The following is a 16,331-nucleotide window of genomic DNA, read 5'->3' on the forward strand; positions in this document are numbered from 1 at the left end:
CAGATGAGGTCTCGTTCTTTCAATTCTCCTCCCCTTCTTCTGGGCCAGGTGCCGCTCTCCTTAGCAATCGCTTTCTATAACAATTATTCACTTCCGCTTTTTGGCCAGTTCTTTATACTAATTCTCTTTTTCAATTGTTTCTCTGTTTTGTACTTCTGGTTTTACTTGTATCCTCTTTGCTTTTCGGTTCCCTCTTTTGAGATGAATTTTATCTTTATGTAGCAAGAATGTTTTTCCTCAAGTATTTATTTTCCCCCTAGCCTCAATGTTTGACCTTTCCTCGTGTAACATAACACTAAACACGGTTCGGCACTTTATAAATATTTCTTGACTGATTGGTTTAATAAGATTCCCCATGTTTCAGACCTCCCACCTCTCTCTTTGACTTTGGACTCTGGGTCATCTCCTGTGTTTTTGGAATTGGAGAAAAAGTCGTTCTTCACCTCCTATGATCTGAGCGCTGGGTCGGCAGGCGGCACCTGTGCAATTGCTAGTGTTAAATCTCTGTTCTTAAGGGGGAGACTTCAGGGATGACCCAGGGTCGGTTCCCCTGCTCCCATCCAAAATGAACAGGAAACATAAAGGACATTCAGTATATTGGATAACAGTCAAACTTCTAATAGTTTGGTTGTGCTACGAAAATTAAAACTTTTAGTGTCAGAAACTCTCACTTTCTTTTGGTTCCAACTTGCAGGAATATGAAATGGGAGATTTCTCTACTAAGAGTTACAAATGCTCCATAGTAATTACTCACTGGAGAGATCAAGATAAGAATCCTTAAAAGTATAACTTCACATTAGATCCATATTTCCTTGTGCCATAGAACACTAAAAGAATTTAATACCTTGGAGAAAATGTTAGTCATTGCCCATTATCTTGCTACTAATATGTGTATTTCTGTGAAGATGTGATAAATTTTGCAATATGTTAAATACATTTTCACATATACTTAAATGGACTATTTTTTAAATCCAGGAAGGCAAATAATTGGTTTCTGTTAATTAACTTTTCTAAAAAATGGAACTCACAATAGTGTAAAATAGAAAAAGTGTTTTTCCTTAACTGGTATTATTATTATTTTTTAAGATTTTTATTTATTTATTTGACGGAGAGAGACAGCCAGCGAGAGAGGGAGCACAAGCAGGGGGAGTGGGAGAGGAAGAAGCAGGCTCCCAGCAGAGGAGCCTGATGCGGGGCTGGATCCCAGAACACTGGGATCACGCCCCGAGCCGAAGGCAGACGCTTAACGACTGCACCACCCAGGCGCCCCTCCTTAACTGGTATTATTGAATTTATTCGAAGATTCTCCAAGAGGCTTCATGTGTCTTATAGTCCACCATACTTTGGTTTTCAATTCCGCCATTTTGAATTTCCCTCAAAGAGTTGGTTGTGACTAGAGGCTAATGCCCTTGTCTTATGAGACCTCATAAACAGCAATCAGAACTTTCTGATAAATTAGGGGTTTGTAATTTATTAATAAAAAAAAGTTCATTATGGCATTTCCATGCCAAGTAATTTTCTATAACATTAGCAATAAGATTTATTCAACTTGCATAAAACTTCAGGAACACTTATGCTTGTTGGAAATGCCATGGGGACATTATAACATCTGCAACATTAAATAGTATTTGTTATTTATTCAATACTTATGATACTAGGTTAAATCCTCCTCAAAATAAATAGAATATTACAATCCAAAAGGTACAGATATTATAAAACTTGTGAATGGTGAGGAGTGTTGAATGGAATTGCTTAAAAAAACCCAACTATAGGGCATTACTCTTTTAGAGATATAGGATTGAAGAAAAGGAACTGATTGAATTTTCCTTAAGGTTTGCTGATGTATGTAAGTAGATGTCAATGTCATAAAGTGCAAAACAGAATATTCCCCCCATCTGCAAACTGTTGTCCAGTTTTAAACAGTTTGATGCCTATGTTTTATGCCTTCGTTCATGAGGTGCTGTCACTTAGAACCGAACCTCAAGTGGAGTGAAATACTTTTTAGAGACAGGCGGCAGAAGGTTGGTTACTTTTGTTCTAGGTAAAAGGTTATATTGTTCAACCATTTTTGAGATGAAGGTCTACATGTTGGCTCTTTCCCTTCTAATCAAGTTTGAAAGTACAATGCCATTATAAGGCTTTATCATAAATAAGTGTATTGTTTTAATGTAGTAGTCTGCTTAGACATGATACCTACAAACATTCATGATGTTGCAGTGTTTTAAAAGTACCTTAACAGCCTTTGTTAATATGTATTCCCAAGAAAGCAGTATTTTTTAAAAGATTGTATTCATTTATTTGAGAGAGAGAGAGAGAAAAAGAGAGAGCACAAGCAGGGGGAGGGGCAGAGGGAGAAGCAGACTCCCCTCTGAGTGAGGAGCCCTCCTCGGAGCTGGATCCCAGGATCCTGAGATCATGACGTGAGCCAAAGTCAGGTGCTTAACGGACTGAGCCACCCAGGCTCCCCCCCACCCCACAGCAGTATTAATGTTAATCTCTGTTAATCTCGGATAAAGCTAGAAGTCTTCAAAGGTGCCTTGTCCATCAAAAGGGGATTAGAAAACGTCCACTGGTCCAGGGAGGTGAATATGATCTTGTCATATGCTGGGAAAAAGTATGGAAGAGTCATCTGAATGAAATCAAAACACTATGACCAGAAGAGGGGTCTGAAAGTTTCCTGTTCACATGGTTTGGGGACTTCTAGTCAATAAATTTTCCTAAAGTAAGTCACAAAATAGGCACTACTCTTGGGATCCTAGCAGGAGCGAATGAAAATTGCTCTGTTAATATACTTCCTTCCTGCCAGACTCCTCAGTAAAGGAACTCCCATAATGGATGACCTCACAAATGAAGACAGGAGCCTCCCTGGGGAGAACCAACAGCTATAACAAATAGGAGATCAGCAGCCTTGACGTTGGAAATTATAGAATAATCTAAATGAGTCAATATATTCAATATGTTAATTGACTTTAGATAAAAGAAGAAATCGAAATCATAAAGAAACATTCAAAAATCATGGAAGAAAAAGAGCCATATTTGTAAAAAGGCCAGATAGAAGTTGTGGAAGTGAAAAACAAAATACTGAAATTTAGAAAAATCCATTGACTTATTAGAAAGCCATATTGATTTAAACGTTCGATAAATAGAACAGTAGGACAGACTAGAGAACCCAGAAATATACCTGAGCGTGGATGGAAACTTGCCATTTGACAGAGGAAGCGTTCCAGATGAGGGGGAAAGGATAGAGTACTTAGCAAATGCCATTGTGTCAAATGATAACCATATAGGAAAAAGAAGATTGGATCTCTGCTTTATACTAACCACAAAATAAAATTTATCTGGATTAAGGACCTAAAAATATAAACAAAAGATTCAACCTTTCAGGGAAAATTGTAGATAAATATTTTGTCAGGGTCTAGAAGCATTTCTTAAAGTAGTCACACAATAAAGCCATTAAGGATAGGGCAGCTAGAGACCCACATGCAAGAGAATGAAGTTGGACCTATATCTCACACCGTGCACAAAAATTAACTAAAAAATGAATCATGACTCTAAATAGAAGAGCTAAAACTATAAAACTCATAGAAGAAAAAAATAAGCACAAATTTTATTTTAAACTTGGAGTTTAACATTGGAGTTGGCAATGATTTCCTAGATATGACATCAAAAGCACAAGTAACAAAAGAAACAGATGAATTGGACTTCATCAAGATTGAAAACATCTGTGCCTTTATCAAAGGGCACTACCAAGAAAGCAAAATGAAAATTTACAGAATGAGAGAATATTGCAAACATATATCTAATAAAGTGCTAGTATCCAGGATGTATAATGAATTCTTACAACTGAACAATAACAAGACAGATAACCCAATTTTTAAAATGGGCAAAGAATTCGAATAGATGTTTACCCAAAAAAGATACACAAATGGCAATAAGCACATGAAAAGATGCTCAACATTATTGGCTATCAGGGAAATGCAAATCAGAGCCACAGTAAAATATCATACCATTTCACTCCCACTAGCATGGCTACAATAAAAAAGATGGACATTTGGAGTGTTGCAGAGTATGAGGAAAAATTGGAACCCTCATACTTGGCAGGTGGGAATACAAAATGGTACAGACACTTTGGAAAAGACTCCGGCAGCTCCTGAGAACAGACTTTCTGGAAGACTCAACAATTCCGTACCTACACACATGCCCAAGAAAACTGAAAACATGTGTCCACCGAAACCTTTTACTTGAACGTTCATAGTGGCATTATCCGTAAGTGAAAACAAACTGAATTTCCATCAGTTGATAAATGGAAAAACAAAATGTGGTATATCCATGTAATTGAATATTATTCACCCATAAAAATAAATGAAGCACTGATACATATTACAGCATGCATGAATTTTGAAACCAATAATCTTAGGAAAAGAAGCCCAGTCACAAAAGGGCACATATTGTATGGTTCCACTTATATATGAAATATCCAGAATAGGTGAATCCAAAGAGACAGGAGTAGATTAGTGGTTGCCAAGGGCTGGAGGGTGGGCTAGTGGGGAGTGATTGCTGATGCGTATGGGGTTTCTTTTGAGGTGATGAAAATGTTCTGGGATTAAATAGTGGTGATGGTTGCATAACTTTGAATATACTAAAACCCATGGAATTCTATGCTTTAAAAGGATGAATTTTATGATATGTGAAATGTATTTCAATTAAAAAAGAAGAATCAAGGAAAAGATTGATTAATTTTATGTTAAAATTTAAAGTAATGCCATATAAGAGCATAGATAACTAGCTAAGAAACAAAATGTCCACCAGGTAATATGCATAAGTCAAGAACAAGAAATTCACGGAAGAGAAAAACCAAATAACCAATAAACACATACTGATCAATGATATACAAATTAGAACAATAATGAGGGACTTTTCCATGTGTATTCAAGCATGTGTTAATGGGAAAAGTTAGAAAAATATGTATGTTTAACAAAGAAAGAATTGGTAAATAAATTATAGTAAATTTTGCAATGGAAGACAGTAGAATTATTAAAATGAATAAACTAGACATGTGTATGCATCTGGGTAAACCTCAAAATTATACGACTGAGTTAAAGAAGCCGTTCATAAAAAGATATGGATGGAATTATAACATACGAATTTTAAAAATATGTTAATAGGTAACTTGTACAGTGTATTTTTTTGCATATATATACTTCTGTACTGAAGGTATAAAAATTAGATAAGAACACTCAGCATCTTTAGGATATTGGATAAACGTGGGGAGGAAGGGAAATGAATGGATTAGGCAGAAGGGAAAGGGGAGCTTCCAGTTCATCTGTTGTATTTTAGTTCTTTCAAAGAAGTCAGAAGAATATATAACATAACAAAAATAATTGTTACATTTTGTTAATTGTTAAATATGATGTTTTAAATATTATTCTCTGTACTTCATTGTCAACATGACAGTTAAACATGGTGTCACGCTTATATTTATATAATAATGATGATGTAATAAGTTTTGTCACAGACTTACATGACATTTGCTTTTGTTTGTTTGTTAAATTGCCTGTTTGCGTCCTTCGCCTGTATTTCTATTGGCACGTGCCTAATGTTGGTTGAAAATTCCGTTTGGTTTTGAATAACAGAAACCTGGAAACAGCAACTTAAGCAAATCGGAGGTTTTATTTTTTCTCATGGAATGAAAAGTCCAAAAGTCAGAAATCTAAGTTGGGTACAGTGGCTCCATGATGCCAGGGGAGAGAGGGACTCCCTGTGTCTTTCCACCAGCCACCCTTAGCTCATTCTTGTCACCCTTGGCGTCACAGGTAGCCGCTTTGCTTCTAGGTAGGAGGTGGTGGAAGTGCCACCTGTGTTCCAGGCAGGAAGAAGTGGAAGAAGGAAAGACAAAATGTATGTACCAATATGTCCCCCTACAACCCCCACCCTCCCGCCCCATACGTTCGTGTATTTTAAGAAGCCTTCTTGAACGTCTCAACCAAAAATGTCCCCTTTCTTTCTCAGTGGCCAGAACTCGGTCAGATGACGACCTCTACTGAGGAACTCAGCGGTACTTGTCTAACCCTTCCCCCAGACTGGGGTTCTCCAGACTGATCCTGAGAAGCAGCGGGTAAGCCTTCGCAGCTGACAAACAGGGATGTTAATGAGGGTGACGATTATAACAGGTGTCATTTATTGAGCGAGTGCTATATGCCAGGTGTGTGAACTCTATACGTCATCTTGCTCCATCTTCACTGCAACCCTAAGAATTAAGTAAGTACCTGTATTAATACCCATGTAAAGATGAAGAAATCGAGACTCGTGAAGGTGGAGCAACATGTCGAAGGTCACATGATGGCAGAACAGGAACTTGTGTCCAGGTCTGTCTGGCTTCGGGGCTGCCTGGGGCTATTCCGGTTTTATCACTAAAAAGTCTCACGTCCCAGGACCCACGTCAGTCCTGGAACAGTGAGGTCACCCAAGGAAGCTCAAACAGTATTAGGGTAGGAGTTCAATTAAAGTTTGTTGAATGGTTAATTTAAAAAATATTTTCTCTCTTTTTCAGAAAGGTTAAAGGTTTGCAATATATGGAGAATACAACCGTTCGTATTATGTATGTCTTTCTTTTGCCTTGTAGTTTGTAGGACTCTTTTTGCTACACAGTATTTTAAAGTTCTTTGTGTCTATTTTCCTTTATAGTTGCTTCCTTTGCTTTTCTGTTTAGATATTCTTCCCCGCTCCACCCAAAAGTTGTATTTTCTTCTGGTTCTTTGAGCGTTTACTTAGTAATTCAAAGTCACATGGGGATGTGCCGGGATGGGCAGCAGTTTCGTGCACATGTTCCATTTCCCAGGTTTGGGTGAGTGTTTTAGAACTTTAAACTTAAAGGTTTGAAATGTTCGTCTCAGGAACTGATTTAAAATCCATAACATGAAGGAATGAAGACTCTTGCCGGTGCGTTCCCAATGTGCAGTGCACGTGTGTCTGATCTGCGGGCGGCGATCCTGTCAAAATGTGTCAGCTCATTTCATATTCTTTTTAACTATCCTTTGATTAAGGGAGCTCTGTATCAACTGATGTAAGCCTGCAGTCAAATAGGCCTTCAAATTATTAGCACCTGGTGAGAAATGTCCTTCCCATTCTAAACACCAGTTCATCATGTCTTATTTGTAATTCACTTGATGATTTTGATATATCATTATAAATACTCTATGTGACTAAGTCTTTATACTGAAGCTTTGTTCTTGTAAAAATGGCAGAAAATGTGAATTGCATACTGTGTCCCTGATACAGATGTGTGGATCTAGACCAAGCAGGTGTGGTGCTAGGCCGAGATGATACATCACCAGCCCCACACGTCTCTCTGTTGGGAAACATGAGGTCGTTAGAGCTTGTCTTGCGCCGTTGGCTCTAACTTAGTGTTCTAGCCAATGGAATGGGAAAATACTTGTGAATTCGCTGTTATTGACAAATAGTTATTAGAAGTGATTTTATTATAAACAAAATTAATGCTCTACTCCAGACGTTAGCAAACTTTTTGTAACGAGCCAGATGGCAAACCTTTTAGGTTTGGTTGGCCATAGGTGTCTAGGTGCAACTAATCTGCTCTGCCTTTGTGTGGCCATAGACGGCGCATAAACAGATGGGCGGGGCTGTGTTCCAATCAACTGTTTACAAAAGCAGTTGGTCTGTATGATTTGGTTGATGGGCTGTAGTTTTCCAGCTGCTGGATGGTCAACGAGATCATTCCTTCACAACGGAGTTTTACTTGAAAGGTGGGAGTCAGTCACTACTCTGGAAAATATTAAACACGTGTTCCTATCATTGGTCCTTGAAGACTTTGACTTCAGTGTCTTAAGATTAGATTGGAAAGCCCTTTGAACATTTTTGGAAGAGAAGAATCATGATGTAAAGAAGAAATTGTTTGTTAGGATTGGTTATACAAATCTCGAGCAAACAGTGTCTCAAAGTTTCTTTGATTTAAGTGGCCTATAATTTTCTTCTTAAACCAATCTATCTTCTGCCAGAAAGCTGGACATAGCTTTTAATTCTAGTGGGGTCCAGGCTTAGAGGCAAGGAAGCATATGGGTACCATACATTTGTTAGAGTTTGTCTCTACGTAATCACGAAAATCGAATACTCCAGAATTCTGTATAACAAATTTGGATGGTCTACTTTGATGCTCAGAGTTTCTATATCATAAAGGCAGCAAATGCAAGATTTTTCCTTAGTATCATTACCTCATACTTTACTAGATCAGGATGATTGACAGAAACTTGCTTCTGTTTTCATAGATTTTCTTCTAGTACAGATTGTAATCTGTGCATCAGTCTCTGATTGGATGTAATCACATTTCAAAGCTAAATATAATTATATAACTATACATATAACTATATAAATATAGACAACTCTCTCTTCTGTGTGTTGAGTGTGTGTGTGTGTACGTATTCAAATCAGTCTCTTATGGACTCCCAAATATCCATGAATATTTATTCCTGCAAAATTTGAATGTTATCAGTGCTTAAAGGAAGTTTCATGCTTTGAAAAACTTCCCAGTCTGTGATAGGGCTTTTGTGGTTGTTGTTTGTTTTCATACTTTCAGCAAGTACTTGTTATTCTTTGGTGTTTGGCTTATTTTTGGAGACACTCCCGAAGCAACTGGAGATGATATATATAAAATAAATAAGGTGGATGTTCAAGTTGCAGATACTATTTTTGTTCAGAATTACAGTGTGATATTAAAAAGATGGACTGAGTTTTTGTTCTGTCTTATGATGTAGTTTTAAAGGATTTTCAAATGTCTTAAGTGGCGGAAGCATCCCTGGATTACGCATTGCCTCCTTACCTAAATTTTTGAAGGACAGTTTCCATTTGGTTATGGAAGCTAATGTGTATTTTAGAAGTCTCATTACTCTATATTTGTACATTATGAAAAGAGCCCTCTTATTCTCCCTTAGAAAGATAATTTAAACAAATATAAGAAACGGTCAGCACATTCGTAATATGTATCTCCTTCAAGAAATCTGTGGATGCTCTGCTACGAATTGCCCTCACCTGCCTGACATGATGTACTTTCGTCACGGGAGTATTCCTCTCGAGTTACTGAAACCTATGTTGTCCTTTGTGGGTGGTATTCTGGGGGCGACCAGTGAGGGGGCAGGAAAAACAGTTCTTTATTTTTCTCATCATGGAGTCAAGTGTTGTAAGAGAGCAGGCTGGGGCCCATGGTGGGGGCAGGGTGGCAGGGATAGAGGCATAGTCAGGAAGGAAGGGAAATGTTCAAACGGACAATATGTGGGATTATTTTTATTTCAAATAGATTTAACGTGAGGAGGCTAAAGCCTCAGAAATAGAAGCAACAATGAATAAGTTTGAATTGAGACTATGGAACATGTCTTCCTTTGGTATGTTTCTCTTTCTCTCTGTTAAAATACATATGTGCCACTTTCATCCCACATAAATACAAAAAATGACTGTTATTTTTCTAATTGCAAAATAAATACATACTTAATGAGGAACACTTTTAAAACAAAGAAGCAAGCGATAAAAATTACCCATCGTTGGCCAACAGACACATGCAAAGATGCCCAACATCACTCATCATCAGGGAAATGCAAATCAAAACCACAATGAGAGATCACCTCACACCTGTCAGAATGGATCAAATCAAAAACACAAGAAACAACAAGTGTTGGTGAGGATGTGAAGAAAAGGGAACCCTCATGCACTGTTGGTAGGAATGTAAATTGGTACAACAACATGGGAAACAGTATGGAGGTTCCTCAAAAAATTAAGAATGGGAATGCCATATGATCCAGGATTCCCGCTACTGGTCATTTACCCAAAGAAAATGAAAACACTAATTTGAAAACATGGATGCAGCCCTATGTTTATTGCAGCATTATTTACAATAGATACAGAAGCAACTCAAGTGTCCATCCATAGATGACTGGATTAAGAAGATGTGGTGTGTGGCTATATATAATGGAATATTAGTCACCCATAAAAAAGAATGAAATCTGGCCATTTGTGACAACATGGATGGACCTAGAGTATATTATGTTAAGTAAAATAAGTCAGACAGAGAAAAGACAAATACTATAAGATTTCACTTATATGTGGAATCTAAAAAACAAAAGAAATGAACAGACAAAAACAAAAACAAAAAAACCACAGACTCTTAAATACAGAGAACAAACTAGTGGTTGCCAGAGGGGAGGTAGGTGGGGGGTGAAATAGGTGAAGGGGATTAAGAGGTACAAACTTCCAGATTTAAATAAGTCAGTCACAGAGAGGAAGAGTACAGCATAGGGAATATAGTCAATATATTATAATAACGTTATATAGTGACAGCTGGTGACTACTCATTTTGGCAAGCACCGAGTAATGTATACAATGGTCACATCAATGTTGTGTACCTGAAACTGATATAACATGGTGTGTCGGTTATACTTCAATAATAAATTTTTAAAAATCACAATGAGATGTCATCTCACATCAGTCAGAATGGCTAGTATCAAGAAGACAAGAAATAACAAGCACTGGCGAGACAGTGGTGAAGAGTGAATGGAACATTCAAGCACTTTGGTGGGAATGTAAATTGATGTAGCCACTGTACAAAAAATTACCTATCATTGATCACACAGAAATATTCACGGTAAAACTTGAATGTTTGTGTCCTCCCAATTATCTCCTTTTCCTCCTTCCTTCCTCCCCTTCTCTTTTTTCCCTTCTTTTTATTTCTGTTAATTTCTTGTTTTTATAAAAAGGAAGACCTGTCACATTAAATACGATGTTTCATAAAATGCCATGTTATATAGCAGTATATCTATCTCTTACTATATCTCTTTGTCATTTCCTCCAACATAATTTAAAAAATAATTTTAAATAGCTCTATTTTTAATTATAAAGCAATACATATTTATTGCAAAATAATTTAGAAAATATACAAAAATAAAGGTAAAAATCTTCAATACTACTGCCAAAAGTTGCTGACATTTGTTCTGGAGGGTGCTTAAAAGAAGTTATTTCGGGGCGCCTGGGTGGCTAAGTCAGTAAAGCGTCTGCCTTCCACTCAGGCCATGATCCCGGGGTCCTGGGAACCACCCCCCTGACCCCCCTGAATCCTGGATCTTTGCTTGGGAGGGGGTCTGCTTCTCCCTCTTTTTCTCTCTCCTTCTACCCCTCCCCCCTCATGTTCTCACTCACTCTGCTCTCTCTCTCTCAAATAAATAAAGAACAAAGAAAGAAGGTATTTATGCTAAATTAAGCTTGGAAAATTTTGGATTAAATGCATTTAAACAGGGTTTCTTTTGCTGTGGGAATTCGCAAAGCCTTTAATATGCTGAAGTGTATTATGGTCCACACAAAAAGAAGATGAAATGTAGAATTTCTCGAACTTATTTGACCCAAGAATGCTTTTTTCCGAAAGATTTTTTTTCTTTGAAGCATACTTTGGTCAACAATGTTCTTTACACACGCGCACGCACACCCCCCCCCCCAGAGGCATACTCAAAAATCATTATTTACTGATTTCTAGATGATTATTTTAACAATTAGATAATGAACTAAATTCTAGGTCATTATGTTAATAATTGGATAATGAACTACATATATCATGGATATCTATTTATACCAGTACATGGGGGTCCACTTCATCCTTTTTTGGTGCTATAAGTATACCACTGGTTGTACCTTAAACAGCTCCTGATTGATGGATGTTTAGTTATTTTCTATTTTTTTTGCATTTGTTAAGTTATGTAGAAATTAACACCTTGTACATCTCTTTCTGTAAGTTTGCCCAATTATTTCCTTAGGATAAGCTCCTGAAAAAGATCTAGCCCAGACCTTTTAATTTATCTGTATTCCAAGATTTGTTTCTTCATGCAGGAGGGTAAGTGTTTCATAAAAAATAGGCTGAGGATTTAGTTCAAGCGTGTTTACTCCTGAAGTATGAACTAGTAGCAGCGGAGTAGGCTGTCGGAAATGTAGTTTGCTAAATACTTGAAATTACTCATAAGATTAATATGCATTTATAAAAGAGTAGATATCAAGATGTTTTTTCAGTATGGAAACTGGGAGCTGCCCTCATTAAAAAATAAGGGGAAAAGGCAAATTCAAAAGGCATTGTTTCCCTCACCCCCTTGTAGAGGATCAAAAAAGCTTAGGAGGAGCAATGCCTTCTGGTTTTAAATGGGAAGGAAACACGTTTTAAATTCAAGTTAAGATGTAGACATAGATCCGTACTATTTCTATGAAGGATTTGCCTCTTCTCAGTAATGAAAGCCTGAAATACTCTATCTCGTGTTTTATTAGTGTTATGACTCCGTTCTGTCAGGGGCCCCATAAGATATTTCACTGGACTTTACATAGGCTGGAATCTCATCCTGCTTAGAATAGAAAGTAAAAAAGCACATCTGTTTGATAAAATTTTCTCTGTCTGGAATTGGAGTCTGCTTTGAAACATTTGAACAATTATATACAGGACTGAGCAAAGGCTATTGTTTGCTTATGTGGTAGATTGAGATCAAGAATGTTAATGTTATCTCCAAGAACACTTTTTAATTTATATCAAAATTGTATAAACAGGGTCACCGGGGCTAAATGGGATGTCAATGACCTATGAAGATCAGAAAGTAAACAAAAGATCTTAAAATAAGCATGTAACCTGAACACCTCAGAGTTGTTGTATATTGAAGGGCAATTGTTTACAAAAAGAAAGGGAAAATTACTTAGTGCTAATTCTGTTTCTGACAAGCCCCTTCTTCCTCAGTCCATCAGCAGAATGGTGGTAGGTCGGAGTTCACTCTGCCTGTTTGGAAGGGCTGTGGAGAAAACCAACATGAACTGTCCTTTCTGATCATGATGGTGCTCAGAAGCCTACCCATTTCCTTTATGGGGTTGGCTAGCTTCAGGCCAAGTTCCTTCCTCAGGATAGGTGTTGTTGAGGTAGGGGGTAGCCAGGGGATCTGCGTAAGATGAAAGGATTAAAATATGGCTGGCAGGAAGAGATGGGTAGATTCACTAAGGTGCATGTTCGAGGATCTCTTTGAAGCCCAAACCTCCGTCTTCAAAAGGAATTCCAGCCAGATGGGGAACAAATGGGAACATGTCTTTGGGTGGGTAACCCGCAGAGTTTGGGTTCAAGGGTGGAGGAGTGCTGAGTCCGGAAAAATTTCATGAGAAAAACACAGTGAATTAAGAAAAAGAAAGCAGATTTTCATCATGGGTTAACATATATTTTAGATCTGAAACTGAGGCAAATTAAAAACTCACTGGAGTAAATAGTTTTCCCTTAAGAAACAAAAGATATATCAGCCCTCCAAGCTGGCAAGGATGTGATTCAAGGGGCCATATAGTCTAGTGATTATGTGCATAACTCTGAGGTCACACTGCCTAGAATTGAATCCAGACTCCTAGTTACACTGTGCGATCCCAGGGAAGTAATTTGATCTCTCCGGGCCTGAAAATGGGAGCAATAATAGTATCTACCTGCTAGGTTGCTCGTGAAGATGAACTAAGTTACCACATGCAAAGGGTTCGGAACAGTGCTTACCATGTAGGAAGCACTCAATAAATGTTAACCATTAATTTCAACATTAGACACGCTAAGATGGATAAAAGATAGTTATTCCACTGCCTGCCATTTCACCTGATAGCTTAATTTATTTGGTTCTTAATGACTTTTTTTAAGGGGGGAAGGGATAGAAGGAGAGGGAGAGAGGGAGAGGGAGAGGGAGAATCTTAAGCAGGCTCCACACCCAGTGTGGAGCCCAACGTGGGGCTTGATGAGGGCCTGAGATCCTGATGCGGGCCTTGATGACCCTGAGATCCTGACCTGAGCCAAAATCAAGAGTCAGACGCTTAATGGACTGAGCCACCCAGGTGCCTTGACTTTGTGATCTTTAAGAGTCACCTTTCTAAGTGTAAATCATCCATAGAATCCTACCCAAAGCCGCTATCACTTAATGATGGATAAAGATGTGGCATATATATTTATATATATAATGAAATATTACTCACCCATAAAAAATGAGATCTTGCCATTTGCAACGACATGGGTGGAGCTACAGAATATAATGTTAAGCAAAATAAGTCGGTCGGAGAAAGACAAATACCATATGATTTCACTCAAATGTGGAATTTAAGAAACAAAACAAACAAGCAAAGGGGGAAAAAAGAGAGAGAAAGAGGCAAACTGAGAAACAGACTCTTAACTACAGAGAACAAGCATATGGTTACCAGAGGGGAGGTGGGCAGGGAGGGGGGAATGGGTGAAACAGGTGATGGGGATGGAGAGTGCACTTGTGATGAGTACCAGCTAATGTAGGGAGGTGTGGAAACAAATACAACACCGTATGCTAACTAACTGGAATTTAAATAAAAACTTAAAAAAAAAACCCACTACCCTAGGGGTTCATTTGCTATCCGTGCTGCCTGGATGGGTCACCACTTCAGGAAGAGGTAGAGGGCTGGGGCAGTGGCTAGCTCCGAGGGCGAACTAAATCCACCCATACTTCGTACCAAACTTCACACACCAGTTACAGTTTTGCTAACTGAAGTGGAATTCTCAAGCTTACAGAGTTTCGGTGCAAAGCACCAGAAAAAGAATGTGCCCATATCGTTCCGTGAGACCAAACAGATGGCTGTGATAGCTTTTCCGGTTCCTTGCCTGAACCTTAAGGAAAAGAAAGCATCCCGTTGGAAGGAAGTCATGAAAGGGGAGGGACTCATGAGAGAGTTGTGCAGGTTGCTTGTGAAAAAGACCATGCGCAGGAGTTCAGGCACGTCGGCTTTGGATGCAGCCTGTGGAAAGCCAAGTCAGCCCATGGCCGAGGCTGCAGGCTGGCCAGGCACATGCTTTAGGGGTCAAAAAACAGGAGAGATGGGAAGGGAAGGACACACAGACAGACACACTCATACACAATCAAAGACGAAGCTATTTTATAAACTATCTTATTGAAATATCAAATTATATCTTATTATTTAATATTTTTGCTTTTGAATTACATATGACAGAGTAGGACATTATAATCTTTTCAGTGTTTGATCCAATCTTACAGTGTTGGTCTAATCTCAACTGTGAGAATGTTCAGGGGACCAAGACGTGCATCTTTAAAGTCAAAGGCAGTTGAAGCATTGTTTTACTAGAACAGTGATTTTTGAGCTTTTGATCTCAGTATCCCTATACACTCTTAAAAATCATCGAGGACTTTTGTTTTGTCGTTATATCCATCCGTATTTACTGTAGTAGAAACTAAAACCGAGAAAAAAATGAATTATTAACTCATCTAGATAATAACAACCCCATTTCATATTTCCATAAATAATATTCTTTTTTTATGAAAATGCATTTCCAAAAACAAAAAAAAAATTAGTAAAAAGAGTGGTAAGATGTTCAGCTTAATAGACCACAGGTTCTCATATCTGATTTTGTGTTCAATTTGTTGTGGTATTTCATGACCCATAGTCTCTGGAAAACTCCATCATACTCTAATGATAGAAGAATGACCATTCAAAAATCATCTCAGTATTATTGTGGAAATAGATTTGAATTCACAGACTTCCTGAAAAGATCTCAGGTCTCCAGACCTCACTGAGAGAATATTCTAGAGCAAAGGCTTAGGCTTGGCCAGGACTGCTTGACCTGATTCTATTGTTTCAGGACTATAGTTTCCTGATTCTACGAGGCCCATTTCTTCACACTCTGAATTTGGGATATGTCTTACATTAACAGCGTCTTACAATAGCTGTTGTGACATAGCTGTCATTGCCTGTGCAGGCATGAACTGGAGCATGGTTATTCATGTTGTCACCATTTTGTTTGAATTATGTGCGTTGTTGCTATTATGTGTTGAGTTTAATTGCTGTTTAAAATTTTTCTTTTCAGAACCTACAGTATAATGTGGTGCTGAAATAAGGAGTTACTGTACAAAGTTACTGTAGAAAGGCAAAGATACAGAACAGTGGGGCATAAATTTGATACTAGTGAAGCAATTTTGGAAGGATGAATGGAATCATGTATTTTCTTGCACAAGACTGGGAGTGCTTTATGGTACACAATAAGGGAACAGACCCACAAGTAGCTATGGCTGTATCGTATGTTGTTACTGAGCGATGTGCAAAGTGATTACCTACCACATGCCAAGCAATACACTTGAAGACACACGGCATTGCCAAAGCTCTTGGTATGGAGGGAAGCTGTTGCACCACATTGAGAGGATGGCGGGACCAATTTATGCATCATGCGGGGTTATCATTAAGGAGAGGGCGTCGTAGTTTAACTGGCAGTATTTTTTTCTTTCTCAGACATCCATGACATAATTCCTTTCTTACCGGTGGTGTAA

At 38.1% G+C, this 16,331-nt stretch overlaps 1 long non-coding RNA gene across 1 annotated transcript in view; it reads left to right on the top strand.

The window, feature by feature from the left end:
* The window catches only part of LOC130543163 (uncharacterized), an 82,566-nt gene that overhangs the window by 22,051 nt on the left and 44,184 nt on the right, over window positions 1-16,331 (top strand). Inside the window, exon 2 of the long non-coding RNA XR_008958296.1 lies at window positions 6,010-6,115. This is a non-coding gene — a long non-coding RNA (uncharacterized LOC130543163). The remainder of the gene's footprint in view (window positions 1-6,009; window positions 6,116-16,331) is intronic.

Source organism: Ursus arctos, unplaced genomic scaffold, assembly GCF_023065955.2.
Source record: "Ursus arctos isolate Adak ecotype North America unplaced genomic scaffold, UrsArc2.0 scaffold_8, whole genome shotgun sequence".
In the NCBI taxonomy this organism is placed as follows: domain Eukaryota; kingdom Metazoa; phylum Chordata; class Mammalia; order Carnivora; family Ursidae; genus Ursus; species Ursus arctos.